Raw genomic sequence first — 13294 nt, forward strand, 5'->3', positions numbered from 1 at the left:
TTCCTCTCTAGCACTGTACAGGAAACATACTATATATTACAGTGATATAATATACTGTGACAGAAAGTATATATAATATATATACTAGTGACAGAAAGAAAGGGAAAAAAAGAAAAAACCAACCCCAAAAAAAAGTAAAGATGCTACCCAGACTAAGAACTTAAAGACCCAGAGGGCCCACATGCTAGAGCTCAGACCAACATGCTAAAACTCAGACATAGCATATCATGATGGAAAATGTCTACAGCTGAATAGGTTAAAAATGCCCATCTGAAAATTCAAGGGCATTTCTTAAGCAACACATTTTTTGGAGGAATACCACCCCTCTGACATATTTTAGCAAAATAATTCCAAGGTCAAAGTTTGCAGATAAACTCTACGTAATGTTAATAAAAATAATAATTAATTTAATTACGTCTTTGACACTATAAGAAAATTCTACAAATAGTCTATCGTGTTAAATAAGTTTCACCCATCATGAGCTACAATCTTGCAAAAGTTATCCTATTGCATTAAAATAATAAAATTTATATATTACACAAAATTTTTACCAAATTGCCTCAGCCTAATATTCAGTAACAAATTTCTATCCCTTTTGCATGCTAACTGGTATAAAAAACATGTTTGTAAAGTTGATACTCATCATCAGAAATTTAAACACCAATGAAGTACAGAACTAGTGTACTAGGAGAAAGAAGGCAGAGTCAGGACAGGGTAGTATAACCAAAAAGCAGTTTCTGGTTGTGTGTGTAAACAAGCTGGGGTTTATAATTTACACTACTGTGATGTAGTCACAACTTGTAATTATACACATGAATGAATGTTTGAAATTATAAAGCACCATTGCAGCTGCAGTTCCAAAACTTAGCTTAGCTTTTCCTTTTGTATTTCTTTTTAACTGTAACAATAAATTACTCATACTTTTACAGTATTTTAGTAATTCCACATCCAGATATTAAAAAGATAAAAAGAAATTAATACAAATAGCGCAATTCACAGGTGAACCTTTTAGTGCAGATGATTCCTTTTATCTTTATATTTTTTTTCTCAGGTATGAAATATAACTGTTGAAGAAGAAAAAGAACTCTTCTTGATACATTTTACCCCTTGCATTTGCAAAATGATATTTCTCAAGAGAGTCAGAGATTATCCATTAGGAATTTTCTTCCTTATTTTGGAGGGCTTTTAGTTGCCATGTTAAATTAACCATAAATTCCCACTCAATAGAAAAGAAAAACCAAAAACCAAAACACAAAGAACAACAACAAAAACCCAAAAAAACACTCACCACACAAACAACCTAAAACTGAAGAGTTTTCCAAAGAAAGCAAACATTCCTTTGTAGTTTTCCTACCAGTTCCATATTACTGGCATGCATGAACACCACCATTAAGGTTCCCAGCACACAGCATACGTGAAGTAGTAAGATCATCATAGAGCTTGTTGCAAACACTTTGGTTAATCATTCTCACTTGAGCTTCCTGCAGTGTTTTGGCAAGATGACCTAGAAAAAAATACAAAGGGTATTGCAGAGGTTAAGATGGCACAAATTTCTTACAGAGATACCAATTATCAAAACAAAAGAGAATTGCTTCTAACTCAAAATCTACCCAGCTAATGACAGCAGAGTAATTCCCTCACCTTCAAATGGTGCCTGCCCTTATTTTTGAAAGCTGGGTTGTTCACACTACGTAATAGCCACAGACGTTCCACTGCACCATGCACCACCTTTCCATTTCCCTAGCCTTTATCCTTATGACCTTATTCTATCAGAAAGTAGTAAAAGTGCCATGCAAATTGTAAGATAAGACTGCACACGGATGGACTAAATTTGAATGCCATTTCAAATTATGCCTGAAGCTTTTTGTTATTATTTAAACCATGGCCATGCTCCAAACAACATCCTAGTCCTACAAAACGCAATTTCTATATAGTTTTCCATTCTCTCAGTTCTAGGGAAGAAACTGAGGAATAAAGCTGAGCATGGAAAAACAAATAATTTTAAAGAAACACCAAAGAACAGTCTGTAACTCACAAATGATGATAAGACTTTAATTCTGAACTATGGTATTGACATGAGGTGCCCTTGTGAGCTAAATATCCTGATACTTCTGATGTGCTGAGATGCTGCCCAAGCCTAGGTTTCAAGCTGTTTAATGCTGAGACAGGACAAGGATCCCACAGGCTCCCTTGCTACCCCCTCTCTACCTCAGTGTGCTTTTTTCTGCCTCCCCACTGCAGCTGGCTGCTCCAAGCTACACTTGAGGACAACTTCATGAGGCCTTTGATTAAGACAGAGAAAATAAAAGATCCTCCACATTTTTTTTGCAATTGCAATTATTGCTGCTTATGGCTCTATGTTGTCAATCAGAAACAAATTCTTTCTCTGCAATAGTTGCAAATTACATATCTCTTTACTTGCAAGGTTCTATTCATCCGATTAAATGAGTCATGAACATGAAAATAGGCACATTTTTATAAATCTATGATCATTTGCTTTTCAATGATACCTGAGTATGCATTTTGTCACTTGTCACTTGCTATCCAAGCAACCATTCAGAATTCACAGACTGTAGCTAAGGAAATACTTTCTGGCTTTTTATAGACACACTAAGTAAATGCCATGGGTTTGGTTTTTTTTTGTTTTGTTTTGGTTTGGTTTTTTTATTGTGCTTACAATATAAATATTCCATTGTTAGAGTTTAAAACTAAGCCAAACTTGCAAAAAGCGTATCCAGGAAAGGAACATACTATTTTCTTTTATGGCTCCCCAGCCATAAAATAGCAGACCACCCACATAGCAGACAGTTCCATAAAGAAACACTCTAGAGGTGCTAGGTAAACAAAGGGGCTCTACCAGCTCACTGAAGAGTACAGCTGTCTCCATTTCCAACAGAGCAATGTCATAGTCTGAGATAGCTTGGTCATGCTCTGGGTAGACAATAATCCTTATGGTTGATCTCATAGCTACATGATTGCTCTTTTCATTTATAGTATGTGAGCCCATATACACTCTCTATCCCATTGGAACAGAGTATCTGTAAAAAAAAGTATTTTTAGAACATCCCATTGGAAAGCAACACAATGTTAGTTCACTCTGTTTTAACTACTTTTCAGTATTTGAGGACATTCATCAAAACCATGGTGCATTTTCAATTTCCACTACCTAAACTGAACATCAATGAGGTTTTCACTCATTGATCAATATATAGGACATGTATTGGGATAAAAGGCCATAGTTCTACTCAGAAAACTCCTGCCTTTTGAAAAGAAGGGGGGAAAAAACAATGGTGTTTACCCCACATCTAACAGGATACTGTTCTGTCATCCAGGTTTTACTGGTAATGGAAGCAAAAGAATAACTTCAAAAACTGAAGATTTTGAAGCCAGCAGACAACACCAAGTGTTCATGTAGGGATGTCATGTCACCAAGTTATTACCTGGATCAACTTATCTAGACAAGGAATAGCTTCTACAAATTATTGAAAGCACCTTTGTAAGGTTATTAAACTGCAAATACTCTAGAACAGTATAGTTTCCTCATGCCTTGCAAAATCAGAATCCAGGAAGCAATGGATAACAGATATGAGCCACCTGTTGGAGATCACAGATACACCACACACGTGGCCATGTGCCCCCATCTGTAAATTTGCTTGCCAAGGCCACTTCTCAGATCTCGCATCTTCACCTCCAACGATTCTGTTTTTTCTAAGCTGGTGTCTTCCACAAGCTAACAGAAATAATTTAATAAATTAGTAAAAAGCCCACCAGTTAATTCACTTTGCCATGCTTGACACAAACTTTTACCCTTAGACCTTACTGTGCAATTGGTAAAAAGTTGAGTACTTGCCCATTTTCACTCAATGGGTAGGTCAGATATAAAGCATTATCTGTCTTCTTGTGTAGCTTTCTAAAGAGTTGAATAACTCAAAAAGAGGTTAAGCACAATTTAAAAGTTCACTTGAATAATTCTTGTCTCTATTCCCTCCTTACAAACACAGCTTGACTGCATTTCATTCAGCTCAAAAAAGCAGCAAGACCTACCAGCTTATCCAGGAAGTGCATTGCTTGAAATAAGTCATCATAGACAGAATGGATGAGCTGATTTAAAAGAAACAGTGTAAAATTCAAGACAGACATTTGCATACAGTGTTACCAGGAAATTAATTTTTTTTAAATTCATATTTGATTAACGAATTCTTAATCCAATAATGCTTAAGAATAACACAAATTGATGATTTAGTTTTCCAAGTAACTAACAAATTTTAAAATAAATGTTACCACACCACAATGTGATCCATCTTCACAGTCTCTTTTCCCATCACACTCAGGATTTCGTTTCAGCAAGCATGTTCCATTGAAAAATTTGTATGCATAAGGGGAGCAACTTTGGTGGGCTGAAATAAGAGAGAGAAGATAGTGTCACATGTTTGGAGTCATGCTTTCAAATTATTGACAACACCTTGCACATTCAGCAAGTTGTTCAAAGCTACACATTCTAGTCTGCTTAAAGTAGTAGTCCTATGCTAGCGTAAACTGGTCCCACTGTGGAGAGGGAACAGGGGAATGACCCACCCTAATTAATGATCACGCTAATTTCAGTCTCCACTGTCCCTGACAAAAAAGAAGACCCTTCAACTGTCCACACTCCCATTTTACATAACTCTAACCTGAGTAAGTGAGGCTTCTCAGATCTGTTCTTTTGCCTTCACCAGAACCACGGGCATTACAAATAATAAAAATTCACAGCATCTTTTAATTTTCAAGTGAAATTGAGAAAACTGCAGAAGAGCTTTATACCTACCTCCAATAAATTTCTGACTAAGGACTATCACAGTTTACTATGTGAGAAGCCTGATAGATCTCATCAATTCACTTCCATAACTATTATTTTTATTAGCAGTTGTTTACAAGGACCTCTAAACAGTGGGAAGTAGGTTTTTTTGAAAAAGGATTTACTCCTGGTTACCCCAAGACTGAAAGCATGACAAAAAGTACATAAGCAAAATGAAGCAAGTCACTAGGGAGCCATTGGTAGTATCAGCAATGTCCACAACCATTGAGGACCAACAGCCACATGCTACCCTCCCTACTAGAGGTCATCTGGATGTTTCTCTGCCATTTCTGTCAGACATTTATCTACCTTGGTTTCGGTAGTACACAGTGACAGAGAGACTTGTGCTGTACTATCTGACCTTGGGTTACCTTCTGGTCACTGTTTCTGGTATCTTTTGAATGTTCCCTATGTTCTTTGACATGCAATGCCTAGTTTAGGTACAGTACACTAGCTGAAGCCTTCCCACTGGTGATCAGGAAGGTATTTTCAATTTCCTGTTTTATATCGTAGTGTGACACTTAAAAACCCCAGAACAAAGACAACCAACCAACAAAACACTAAATACAAACAAAACTCACAGAGTATTTTGTGGCTCTGACTAACAAGTCAGCTTTTGAGCAACAATCATCCCCTCTGCCATTTTTTCATCAAAAAGCAACTTAGGCGATTCACATGACAGTTTAATTATCTCCATTCAGATCTTCACAGAATCACAGAATATTCTGAGTTGAAAGGGACCCACAAGGATCAACTTTACAGTTCAACTCGTGGCTCTGCACAGCATCACCCACAAGAGTTACACCTTGTGCCTGAGAGCATTGTCCAAATGCTTTTTGAGCCCTGGCAGCCTTGGGGCGGTGACCACTGCCCTGGGGAGCCTGTTCCAGTGACCAATCACCCTTTGAACCTAGTCTTCCCCTGATACCACGTCAGACCATTCCCTCGGAAGTGTCACTGGTTACCAAAGAGCAGAAATCAGACAGCTGCCCCTCCTGTTCCCCTCACAAGGAAGCTGTAACTGCAATGAGGTCTCCCGTCAGTCTCCTCCAGGCTGAACAGACCAAGTAACCTCAGCTGTTCCTCATACAGTTTTCCCTCAAGGCCCTTCACCATCTTTGTTACCCTCCCGTGGACATTCTCTTAAAGATTATTATTTTTTATATTGTGGTGCCCAACACTACCCCCATCATTCGAGGTGAGGCTGCCCCAGTGCACAGCAGAGCAGGAAAATCCCCTCCCTCACCTGGCTGGTGATGCTGTGCCTGATGCACCTCAGCACAAGAATGACCCTCCTGGCTGCCAGGGCACTGCTGACTCATATTCTTGTTTTTATTTTTCTCCATACATATTCTACAGCCTTTCAGGACCACTTACAAATGCATCCCTCTTAAATACATCCATATTTCTATCGTGTAACAGTTTTCTATTTCAGAAGCACCTACTCTAATCCATAATTTAGATCACGAACAAAAATTATGTGACAATCCGTAACAATATTGGCAGAATTATATTAAAAATATCCTTCCTCTTTGGCAATGAGTCTTGACCAATCATTCTGTGGAAACAGTTTCCTGTATTTTTTTCTCCCCACATTTTCTTTACTTATTGATAAGCTTGTCACATAAAACAGTGTCAAAATACAATTTATCTATTTATCCTCTCACAGCAGGGAACTAAAACAAAATTTTAAAACTCCATGCTGGCTTTAATATTATTTTCACTATTTACAAATAGTTTACTTTGGCTATTTCTTGTGCATTTTTTTCCCTTTGGAAAGTTAACTTATAAAGATTGGTGTGAAATTCCCTCTTGATTTTTCTGTTCTCCCACTCTTTAAAGAGACACATTACACAGCCTCTTTTCCACACTTTTAGATCTTCACCCACATGCTTCATGTGATCTTAAAGATTGCCAGCAGTAATTTAGAGATCATTTCAACTCATGTCTCAACTTTGTGGAAAAAACTCTTTACAGAAAACAACAAACAAGAAATGGTTTCTCTACCCCAATCCAATTCAGCAGTACCATCTGGGCAGCCTTTCCAACATTCAAACTAATTTCTTGAAGGAATGCACGTTCTGTCTGCATATCTAAGGACAAGCTAGAAAAATAAGAAATCAATGATGAAATATTGATACAGTCTAAATGCAGTAATGCAGGACTCTACCATGAAGAAATAGTAAAATTATTATTAAAAATTAAAGTTTGTGTAATTTGTAAAATAAAATGAATATTTTAAAAAAATCTCATTTGGCACAATCTGTCAAAGATTTTTATCAAGCAGTCTGAATTAAATGAGTCACCTAAATATAGTTAGAAAATTGAATTTACATTAATTGCCTCTACTCTAAGGGTTGAAAGTCATTCACCACAGATACACAACTACTGATAGGAAGCATTTCTTTAATTTGTTAAGGAATGTATTTAATACAGGAAAAGGAAAATAAAATCAAAAATCATTTTCCTAAGGAAAAGGAAAATAAAATCAAAGCTAGGCTTCTCTTTAGTATTACAAATACATATTTCCTCCTATTAAAATTCTGTACAAATTAATCTCTATGTTACTACACTCAGTGTCTGATGTGAATAAGTGCTTTATCAAACAATTCCCAAAACTCACAGTCTTGTATGCAACAGCCCTTGACCAAGAATTTCTTTCACATTCACATTAACTAATTACTAGTTAGTTTAGATGGTAAGTTGTTTCTTTACAATATGTAAAAATGTTTGTTCTCTTTGACTCTTTCAGATGTGCAAGAAAAAATAAGTCTCTGAAAGACTAAGTAGCTCAAACCGCTCCTCTTTCTGCCCAAGTGAAGTAAAATGAAATTTTCTCCCATTTAGCACCATAGGCAAATTAAGAGCTACATCAGATTGAAGGACCAAATCCACTTATCCCACAGTAGTCTAATCAGTTCCAATCTGGATTAAATTAGTCTTCTTCACTGCCTTGTATGTGGTGTCAGTGGGAGGAAAATACACACCACCCAGCCAGCACAAGCTCAAAGCAGGAGTGTCTGCATTTTCTTGTCACTTCTCCCTGAAGTTATGCAGCTGATGGCTGGCATTTGCTTTCCATGTCAGCTCAGAGCAGAGCGTGTGATTTTTAGTGACTGTGCTTTGATAGGCACTCAACAATGGAGAAAAAACTAACCTCAGGTGGGTGATTGCAGGTACTTAAGATATGGGAAAACATGACTTTATTTTTTTCCTTCTCCTGTTACTACTGCTGCAGGGAAGGCTGATATAGGCCAGCGTTCTCCATCCATGCTGGTGTCTGAGATAGCATTCCCCAAACTACTGCATCTACTTGATACTGACACATGACAGCCATTCCACTCCTCCTGAGTCTTTAAACAGAGCCTCCTGACTGTGACTAAGAACTGATTAAATAACTTTGAGCCATCTGCTTCCTGCCTCAGTGCTAGGAGCAGAGCACACAGATACACACAATAAAGGCAGTGGATTTTGTTAAAAAAGGTATTCCTAGGCTTGGAATCTTAATCATTTTTGAGGCAAAAACCAGAGTAACCACAGAACTAAGAATAGTTAGTAACTTTTTCTGGTAGAAAGAGGACCCACATTGTTGGAAGAAGAAATCCCTGAAAATTTGTGTCTTTTAGAATGACTTATTGGATTTAGGGCACCCCTGATGAAGGAAAGAATGATGAGGAGGACTCCATCTTATCACAAGGCTAATTAATTACTTTATTATACTATATTACACTATGTTACATTACTTCTAAGCTGAATCTGCCAAGCACTCAACTGCACTGACTCGTGACTGCCCACTGACAGTCCCGACACACACATGGATTCAATTGGCCAGTGAATCAAAACGCTCACACCAGAATCCAATTACCAATTCCCTTCAAGTAAACCACATTCCACAATGCATTCCACTTGTCAACAACACAGGCGCATCAAATGAGATAAGAATTGTTTTCATCATACTTTTCTCTGCTTCTCTCAGGTTCAGAGAATGTGAATCCCACAATGACTGACCACAAAACGTGCCATTTATTTAAAGTGAAAGGCCATGAAACAAGAATCTTTACCAGAAACCTTAAAATTTAAATGCTTCTATGTCAACAATGAACAGAACTACATTCTGACAAGCAAGCTGAGGATTTGAAGAAGCTTCTCAAAATGAACTGATCTCATGAAATCACAGAGAACTTTAGCTACCTAGACATTAATTGGGTAAAAAACCCCTGGCATTTAAAAAATCTGAAATTGCATCTTTTCTAAGAAATTTCACAAATAAATATACTCATATCTCCTGAAAATTCATGTTCCACCATCTGGAAGACCCCCAAAATCTAACATTGATCCAGAACATTTTCTGTTTCAGGGGAGGGTCCTGTCTTCCTTAGCAGACACCTGTCTGTCAAAACCAAGACAGATTTTGGTGCCCAATATGAGGCTTAAGGACATAGAAACAAAAAGGGAATAACAGTTCTTGAGTAATCTAATTTTTGTGTGCTGCTATAGAAACCTCGTTAAGTGACACCATGTGGTCCAGCTTACCCTAGTTTGGGTGGCATGTGATAGTAGCTATATTTCTCCCATTTGCAGACCCTTATCTAAACATGGCTCCTATAACCAAGGCTACTGTGGCTGTTATCCACTTTGTTTTATGGGTGAATAAGGCGAGGAATTTATGGATTTTTAATTTCCTCTGGAAAGCAGGCACATGGATTCAGAGCTATCACACACTAACTGTATGTTTTTGGGGTTACTTTAATAATGGCACCTACCATAATGAAATGACACTGGGGAAAATTTTCTCCCAACCATTTAACTATCTCTTTGGGTCTGCCCCACCATTTTTTGAAGTGTTTAGATCCACTCTAAATACTAATAATATCATACAGTGGCTGATGTTGCTGATAGGCCTGTTCTATTTAGCATTTAGAGATAAGGAAAGGTTAACCTGGATAATCACCCTGACACCTACTCCAGAACCTGACATGGCACCAGAGACTAGGGATGCTGATGCCCCAAAGCCTGACCCTGCCCCACAGCCAACCCCATATATGAACTACCCAGGCTGGATGGGGGGGTCTGGTGAAGGAGATATGTGAGATGGGCCAGATGCTGAAGGAGTACATTTCCCCAGCTGGTGAAAAACTCTTCCCCTGCCTCAAAGAGGAGGAGTCTAACAGTGCAGCAGTGGAACCTACAGATATTACAACTGTCCAGGTTCCAGTTGAACTGCAAAGGCAAGGCATAGCTAGCAGCAGTTGCCCTTATAGAAACAAGGAGATCTAAGATGAAATCAGAGCACCCAGATAGGGGAGGGCCCTCACAACCCACAGGGGAGCCAGAGGTTGCAATCATCACCGGGTCCCTGACGTATGAAAGTCTCCGTAATCTGCACAAAGACATTGTATGACGGGGATGTGAGGCTTATACTTTGGGTCTGGGACCTTATGGGTATAGGTGTCCAGCTGGATGGTGGTGAGGCAAGGAATCTGGGACCCTTGACCCAGGACTCAGGTATGAATCAGATTTTTGTAAGGGAGCCAGGGTCCCCTTTCCTCTGGGAGTGGTTTTTAATAAGTGTCAGAGAGAGGTTTGTCGACAGGGCGAGAATGCAGGACCACCACCATAGAATGTGCTGGAAGATTGAGGAAGGGATCCAACAGCTGAGAGAAATGGCAGTATGGGAGGTAGTCTTTGGGAGGGATGAACATCATGATAATGACCCCAACAAGGTCAGGTGCACAGGGCAAATGTTGTGGAGTCTGGCAAATCGAGGGCCATCTCAATACACCACCTTCATTGCAATGATTGATGCTGATAACAACCGAGACACAGTGGGTTCTGTTGCCAGCAAGCTTAGAAATTATGAAAGTATGATCAATGGCCCAATGCAGGATCACGTCTCAGGAACTCAAAGAGAAGATGAGGGAGATGAGGGAGGAGGTGAGGAGGAACATTCCCACATTGCAACAGTGAGAGTCACAGGCCCCAAAGTCAGAGCCCAATGTTCCCCAGCTAGAGAGAGAGGGTACAGCCCATGGGCTGACCTATGGTTCTTTCTGTGTGACCATGGGGAAGACATGGGAAGGTGGGATGGGAAACCCACTTCTGTCCTGGCAGCAGGGGTGCGTCAACTCAAGGAGGGAAACCCTAACTAAGGGAATTCCAGTAAAGTGAAGGTACCCTCAACCTCCCATGATGGAGCTGCCAAGTATGATCTGTCAGATCCTCTTGAAGGTATCTCTATCATGAATGTGCAGGAAAGCAATAATAACCAGGTTAAAGGGGCCCTGCCTCTATCCAGGGAGAGGCATCAGAAAACTGGATCTTCTGGATGGTGTGGATCTGATGGTCCGGCACATCACAACCACAAAATACAATGCCTTAGTTGATACTGATACTGATCAGGGTACTGCAGTGTACCCTGATACCATCGGGACATGTGGGGGCAGAACCTGTTTCCATTGCTGGGATGACGGGGGGATCACAGCAATTGATCCTGTTGGAAGCCAAGGTGAGCCTGACTGGGAAAGAGTGGAAGAAACATCCTATTGTGACTGGCCCAGAGGCCCCGTGTATTCTGGGCATAGACTTCCTCCAGAATGGCTATTACAGAGACCCAAAGGGACTCAGATGGGCTTTTGGCATAGCTGCTGTAGAGGCAGAGAACATTAAGAAGTTGAACACTTTGCCTGGACTATCAGAAAACCCATCTGCGGTAGGACTCCTGAAGGTAGAAGAGCAACGAGTGCCAATTGCCACTTCAACAGTGCACCGCTGACAGTACCGAACAAATCGAGATGCTGTGATTCCCATCCACAAAATGATCCATGAGCTGGAGAGCCAAGGGGTGGTCAGCAAAACCCACTCACCCTTCAACAGCCCCACTTGGCCTGTGCACAAGTCTGACAGAGAATGGAGATTGACTGTGGACTTTCGTGGCTTTAATGAAGTGCCTCCACCACTGAGTGCTGCTGTGCATGCTGGAACTCCAGTACAAGAAGAGTGAAGTCAAGGGAGCTGCCTGAGAGATCCAGTTCCTGGGAGTAAAGTGGCAAGACGGACAGTGTCAGATTCCAACTGAGGTCATCAACAAGATCACCCACAATATCTCCACCAACCAGCAAGAAGGAAAACAAGCTTTCCTAGGGGCCATAGGTTTTTGGAGAATATACATTCCCAAGTACAGTCAGATGGTGAGCCCTCTTTACCTAGTGACCCTCAAGAAGAACACTTTCCACTGGGGCCCCAAGCAGCAACAGTCTTTTGCCCAGATTAAGCAGGAGATCGCTCATGCTGTAGCTCTTGGCCCAGTCAGGACAGGACTAGAGGTGTTGAATGTGCTCTATTCTGCAGCCAGAACAATGGCTTGTCCTGGAGCCTTTGGCAGAAGGTGCCTAGGGAGACTTGAGGCCAACCACTAGGATTTTGGAGTCAATGCTACAGAGGGTCCGAAGCCAAATATACACTCCCACAGAGAAGGAAATTTTGGCTGCCTATGAAGGAGTTCAAGCCGCCTCAGAGGAGATTGGCATGGAAGCAGAACTCCTCCTGGCATCCCGACTACTGGTGCTGGGGTAGATGTTTAAAGGAAAGGTTCCCTCTACCCACCACGCCACTGACACTATATGGAGCAAGTGGATTGCTCTCATCACACAGCGTGCCTGTATTGGAAACCTGAATTGCCCTGGGATTTTGGAGAAAATTATAAACTGGCCAGGAAGTGAAAACTTCGGTCTCACTGATGAAGAGTAACAAGAGCAAGTGACATGTGCTGAAGAAGCTCCACCATACAACCATCTACGACCAGAGAAAACGCGCTACGCTTTTTTCACTGATGGTTCCTGTCGCATCATAGAGATGAACTGGAAGTAGAAAGCAGCCGTATGGTAAATGAGCCTTGCTTGGTCTTATCCTATGCAAGCTGTTACAGCTCCAGAGCTCAGTCCCCAAGGGGACTGGGTGCTAGAAACCAGCTCGCTCTCAGACCAAGGCCGCGGGTTAGCCCCTAGCAAGCAGGGAGATATTCAGCTCTTAGTGATTAGGCAGCTCTTGTGATTTCAGCTTTGCTTGCTAGGTAGCTTTTCCCTTGGCCTAAGGCTCCAGCAGACGGTAGAGAGAGGAGAAGCAGAAGACACTGGCCGTTCCACGAGTATGGCTTTATTGTAGGGGTCCGTGAAGGGTCTCAGCTCTTCTTCTTCCGAGTTAGTAGGGGTACAGTATGCTACTTTTATACCCTTGGCCTGGATCCAATCCTGACCAATGGCAAAGGTGTTAGAGTGACCATAAGTGACCAATAGTAGGGTTTAACACAATATTGCCTTACATGGCTATAGGGATAAGGTACAAGGCGGATGTCCCTGGAGACAGGAAACTTCTTTGCTGCTGTGTCAGCATTCTATTCTCCAAGGGGCCCTGGCTAAACCTGAGGGGTTTACTACAGTATGGAGCCCCACACGACAGGTTGCA

General features: G+C 40.8%; 1 pseudogene; it reads right to left on the reverse strand.

The window, feature by feature from the left end:
- The window catches only part of LOC135442171 (suppressor of tumorigenicity 14 protein-like), a 29623-nt pseudogene that overhangs the window by 1563 nt on the left and 14766 nt on the right, over positions 1-13294 (reverse strand).

Source organism: Zonotrichia leucophrys, chromosome 1, assembly GCF_028769735.1.
Source record: "Zonotrichia leucophrys gambelii isolate GWCS_2022_RI chromosome 1, RI_Zleu_2.0, whole genome shotgun sequence".
Classification (NCBI taxonomy): domain Eukaryota; kingdom Metazoa; phylum Chordata; class Aves; order Passeriformes; family Passerellidae; genus Zonotrichia; species Zonotrichia leucophrys.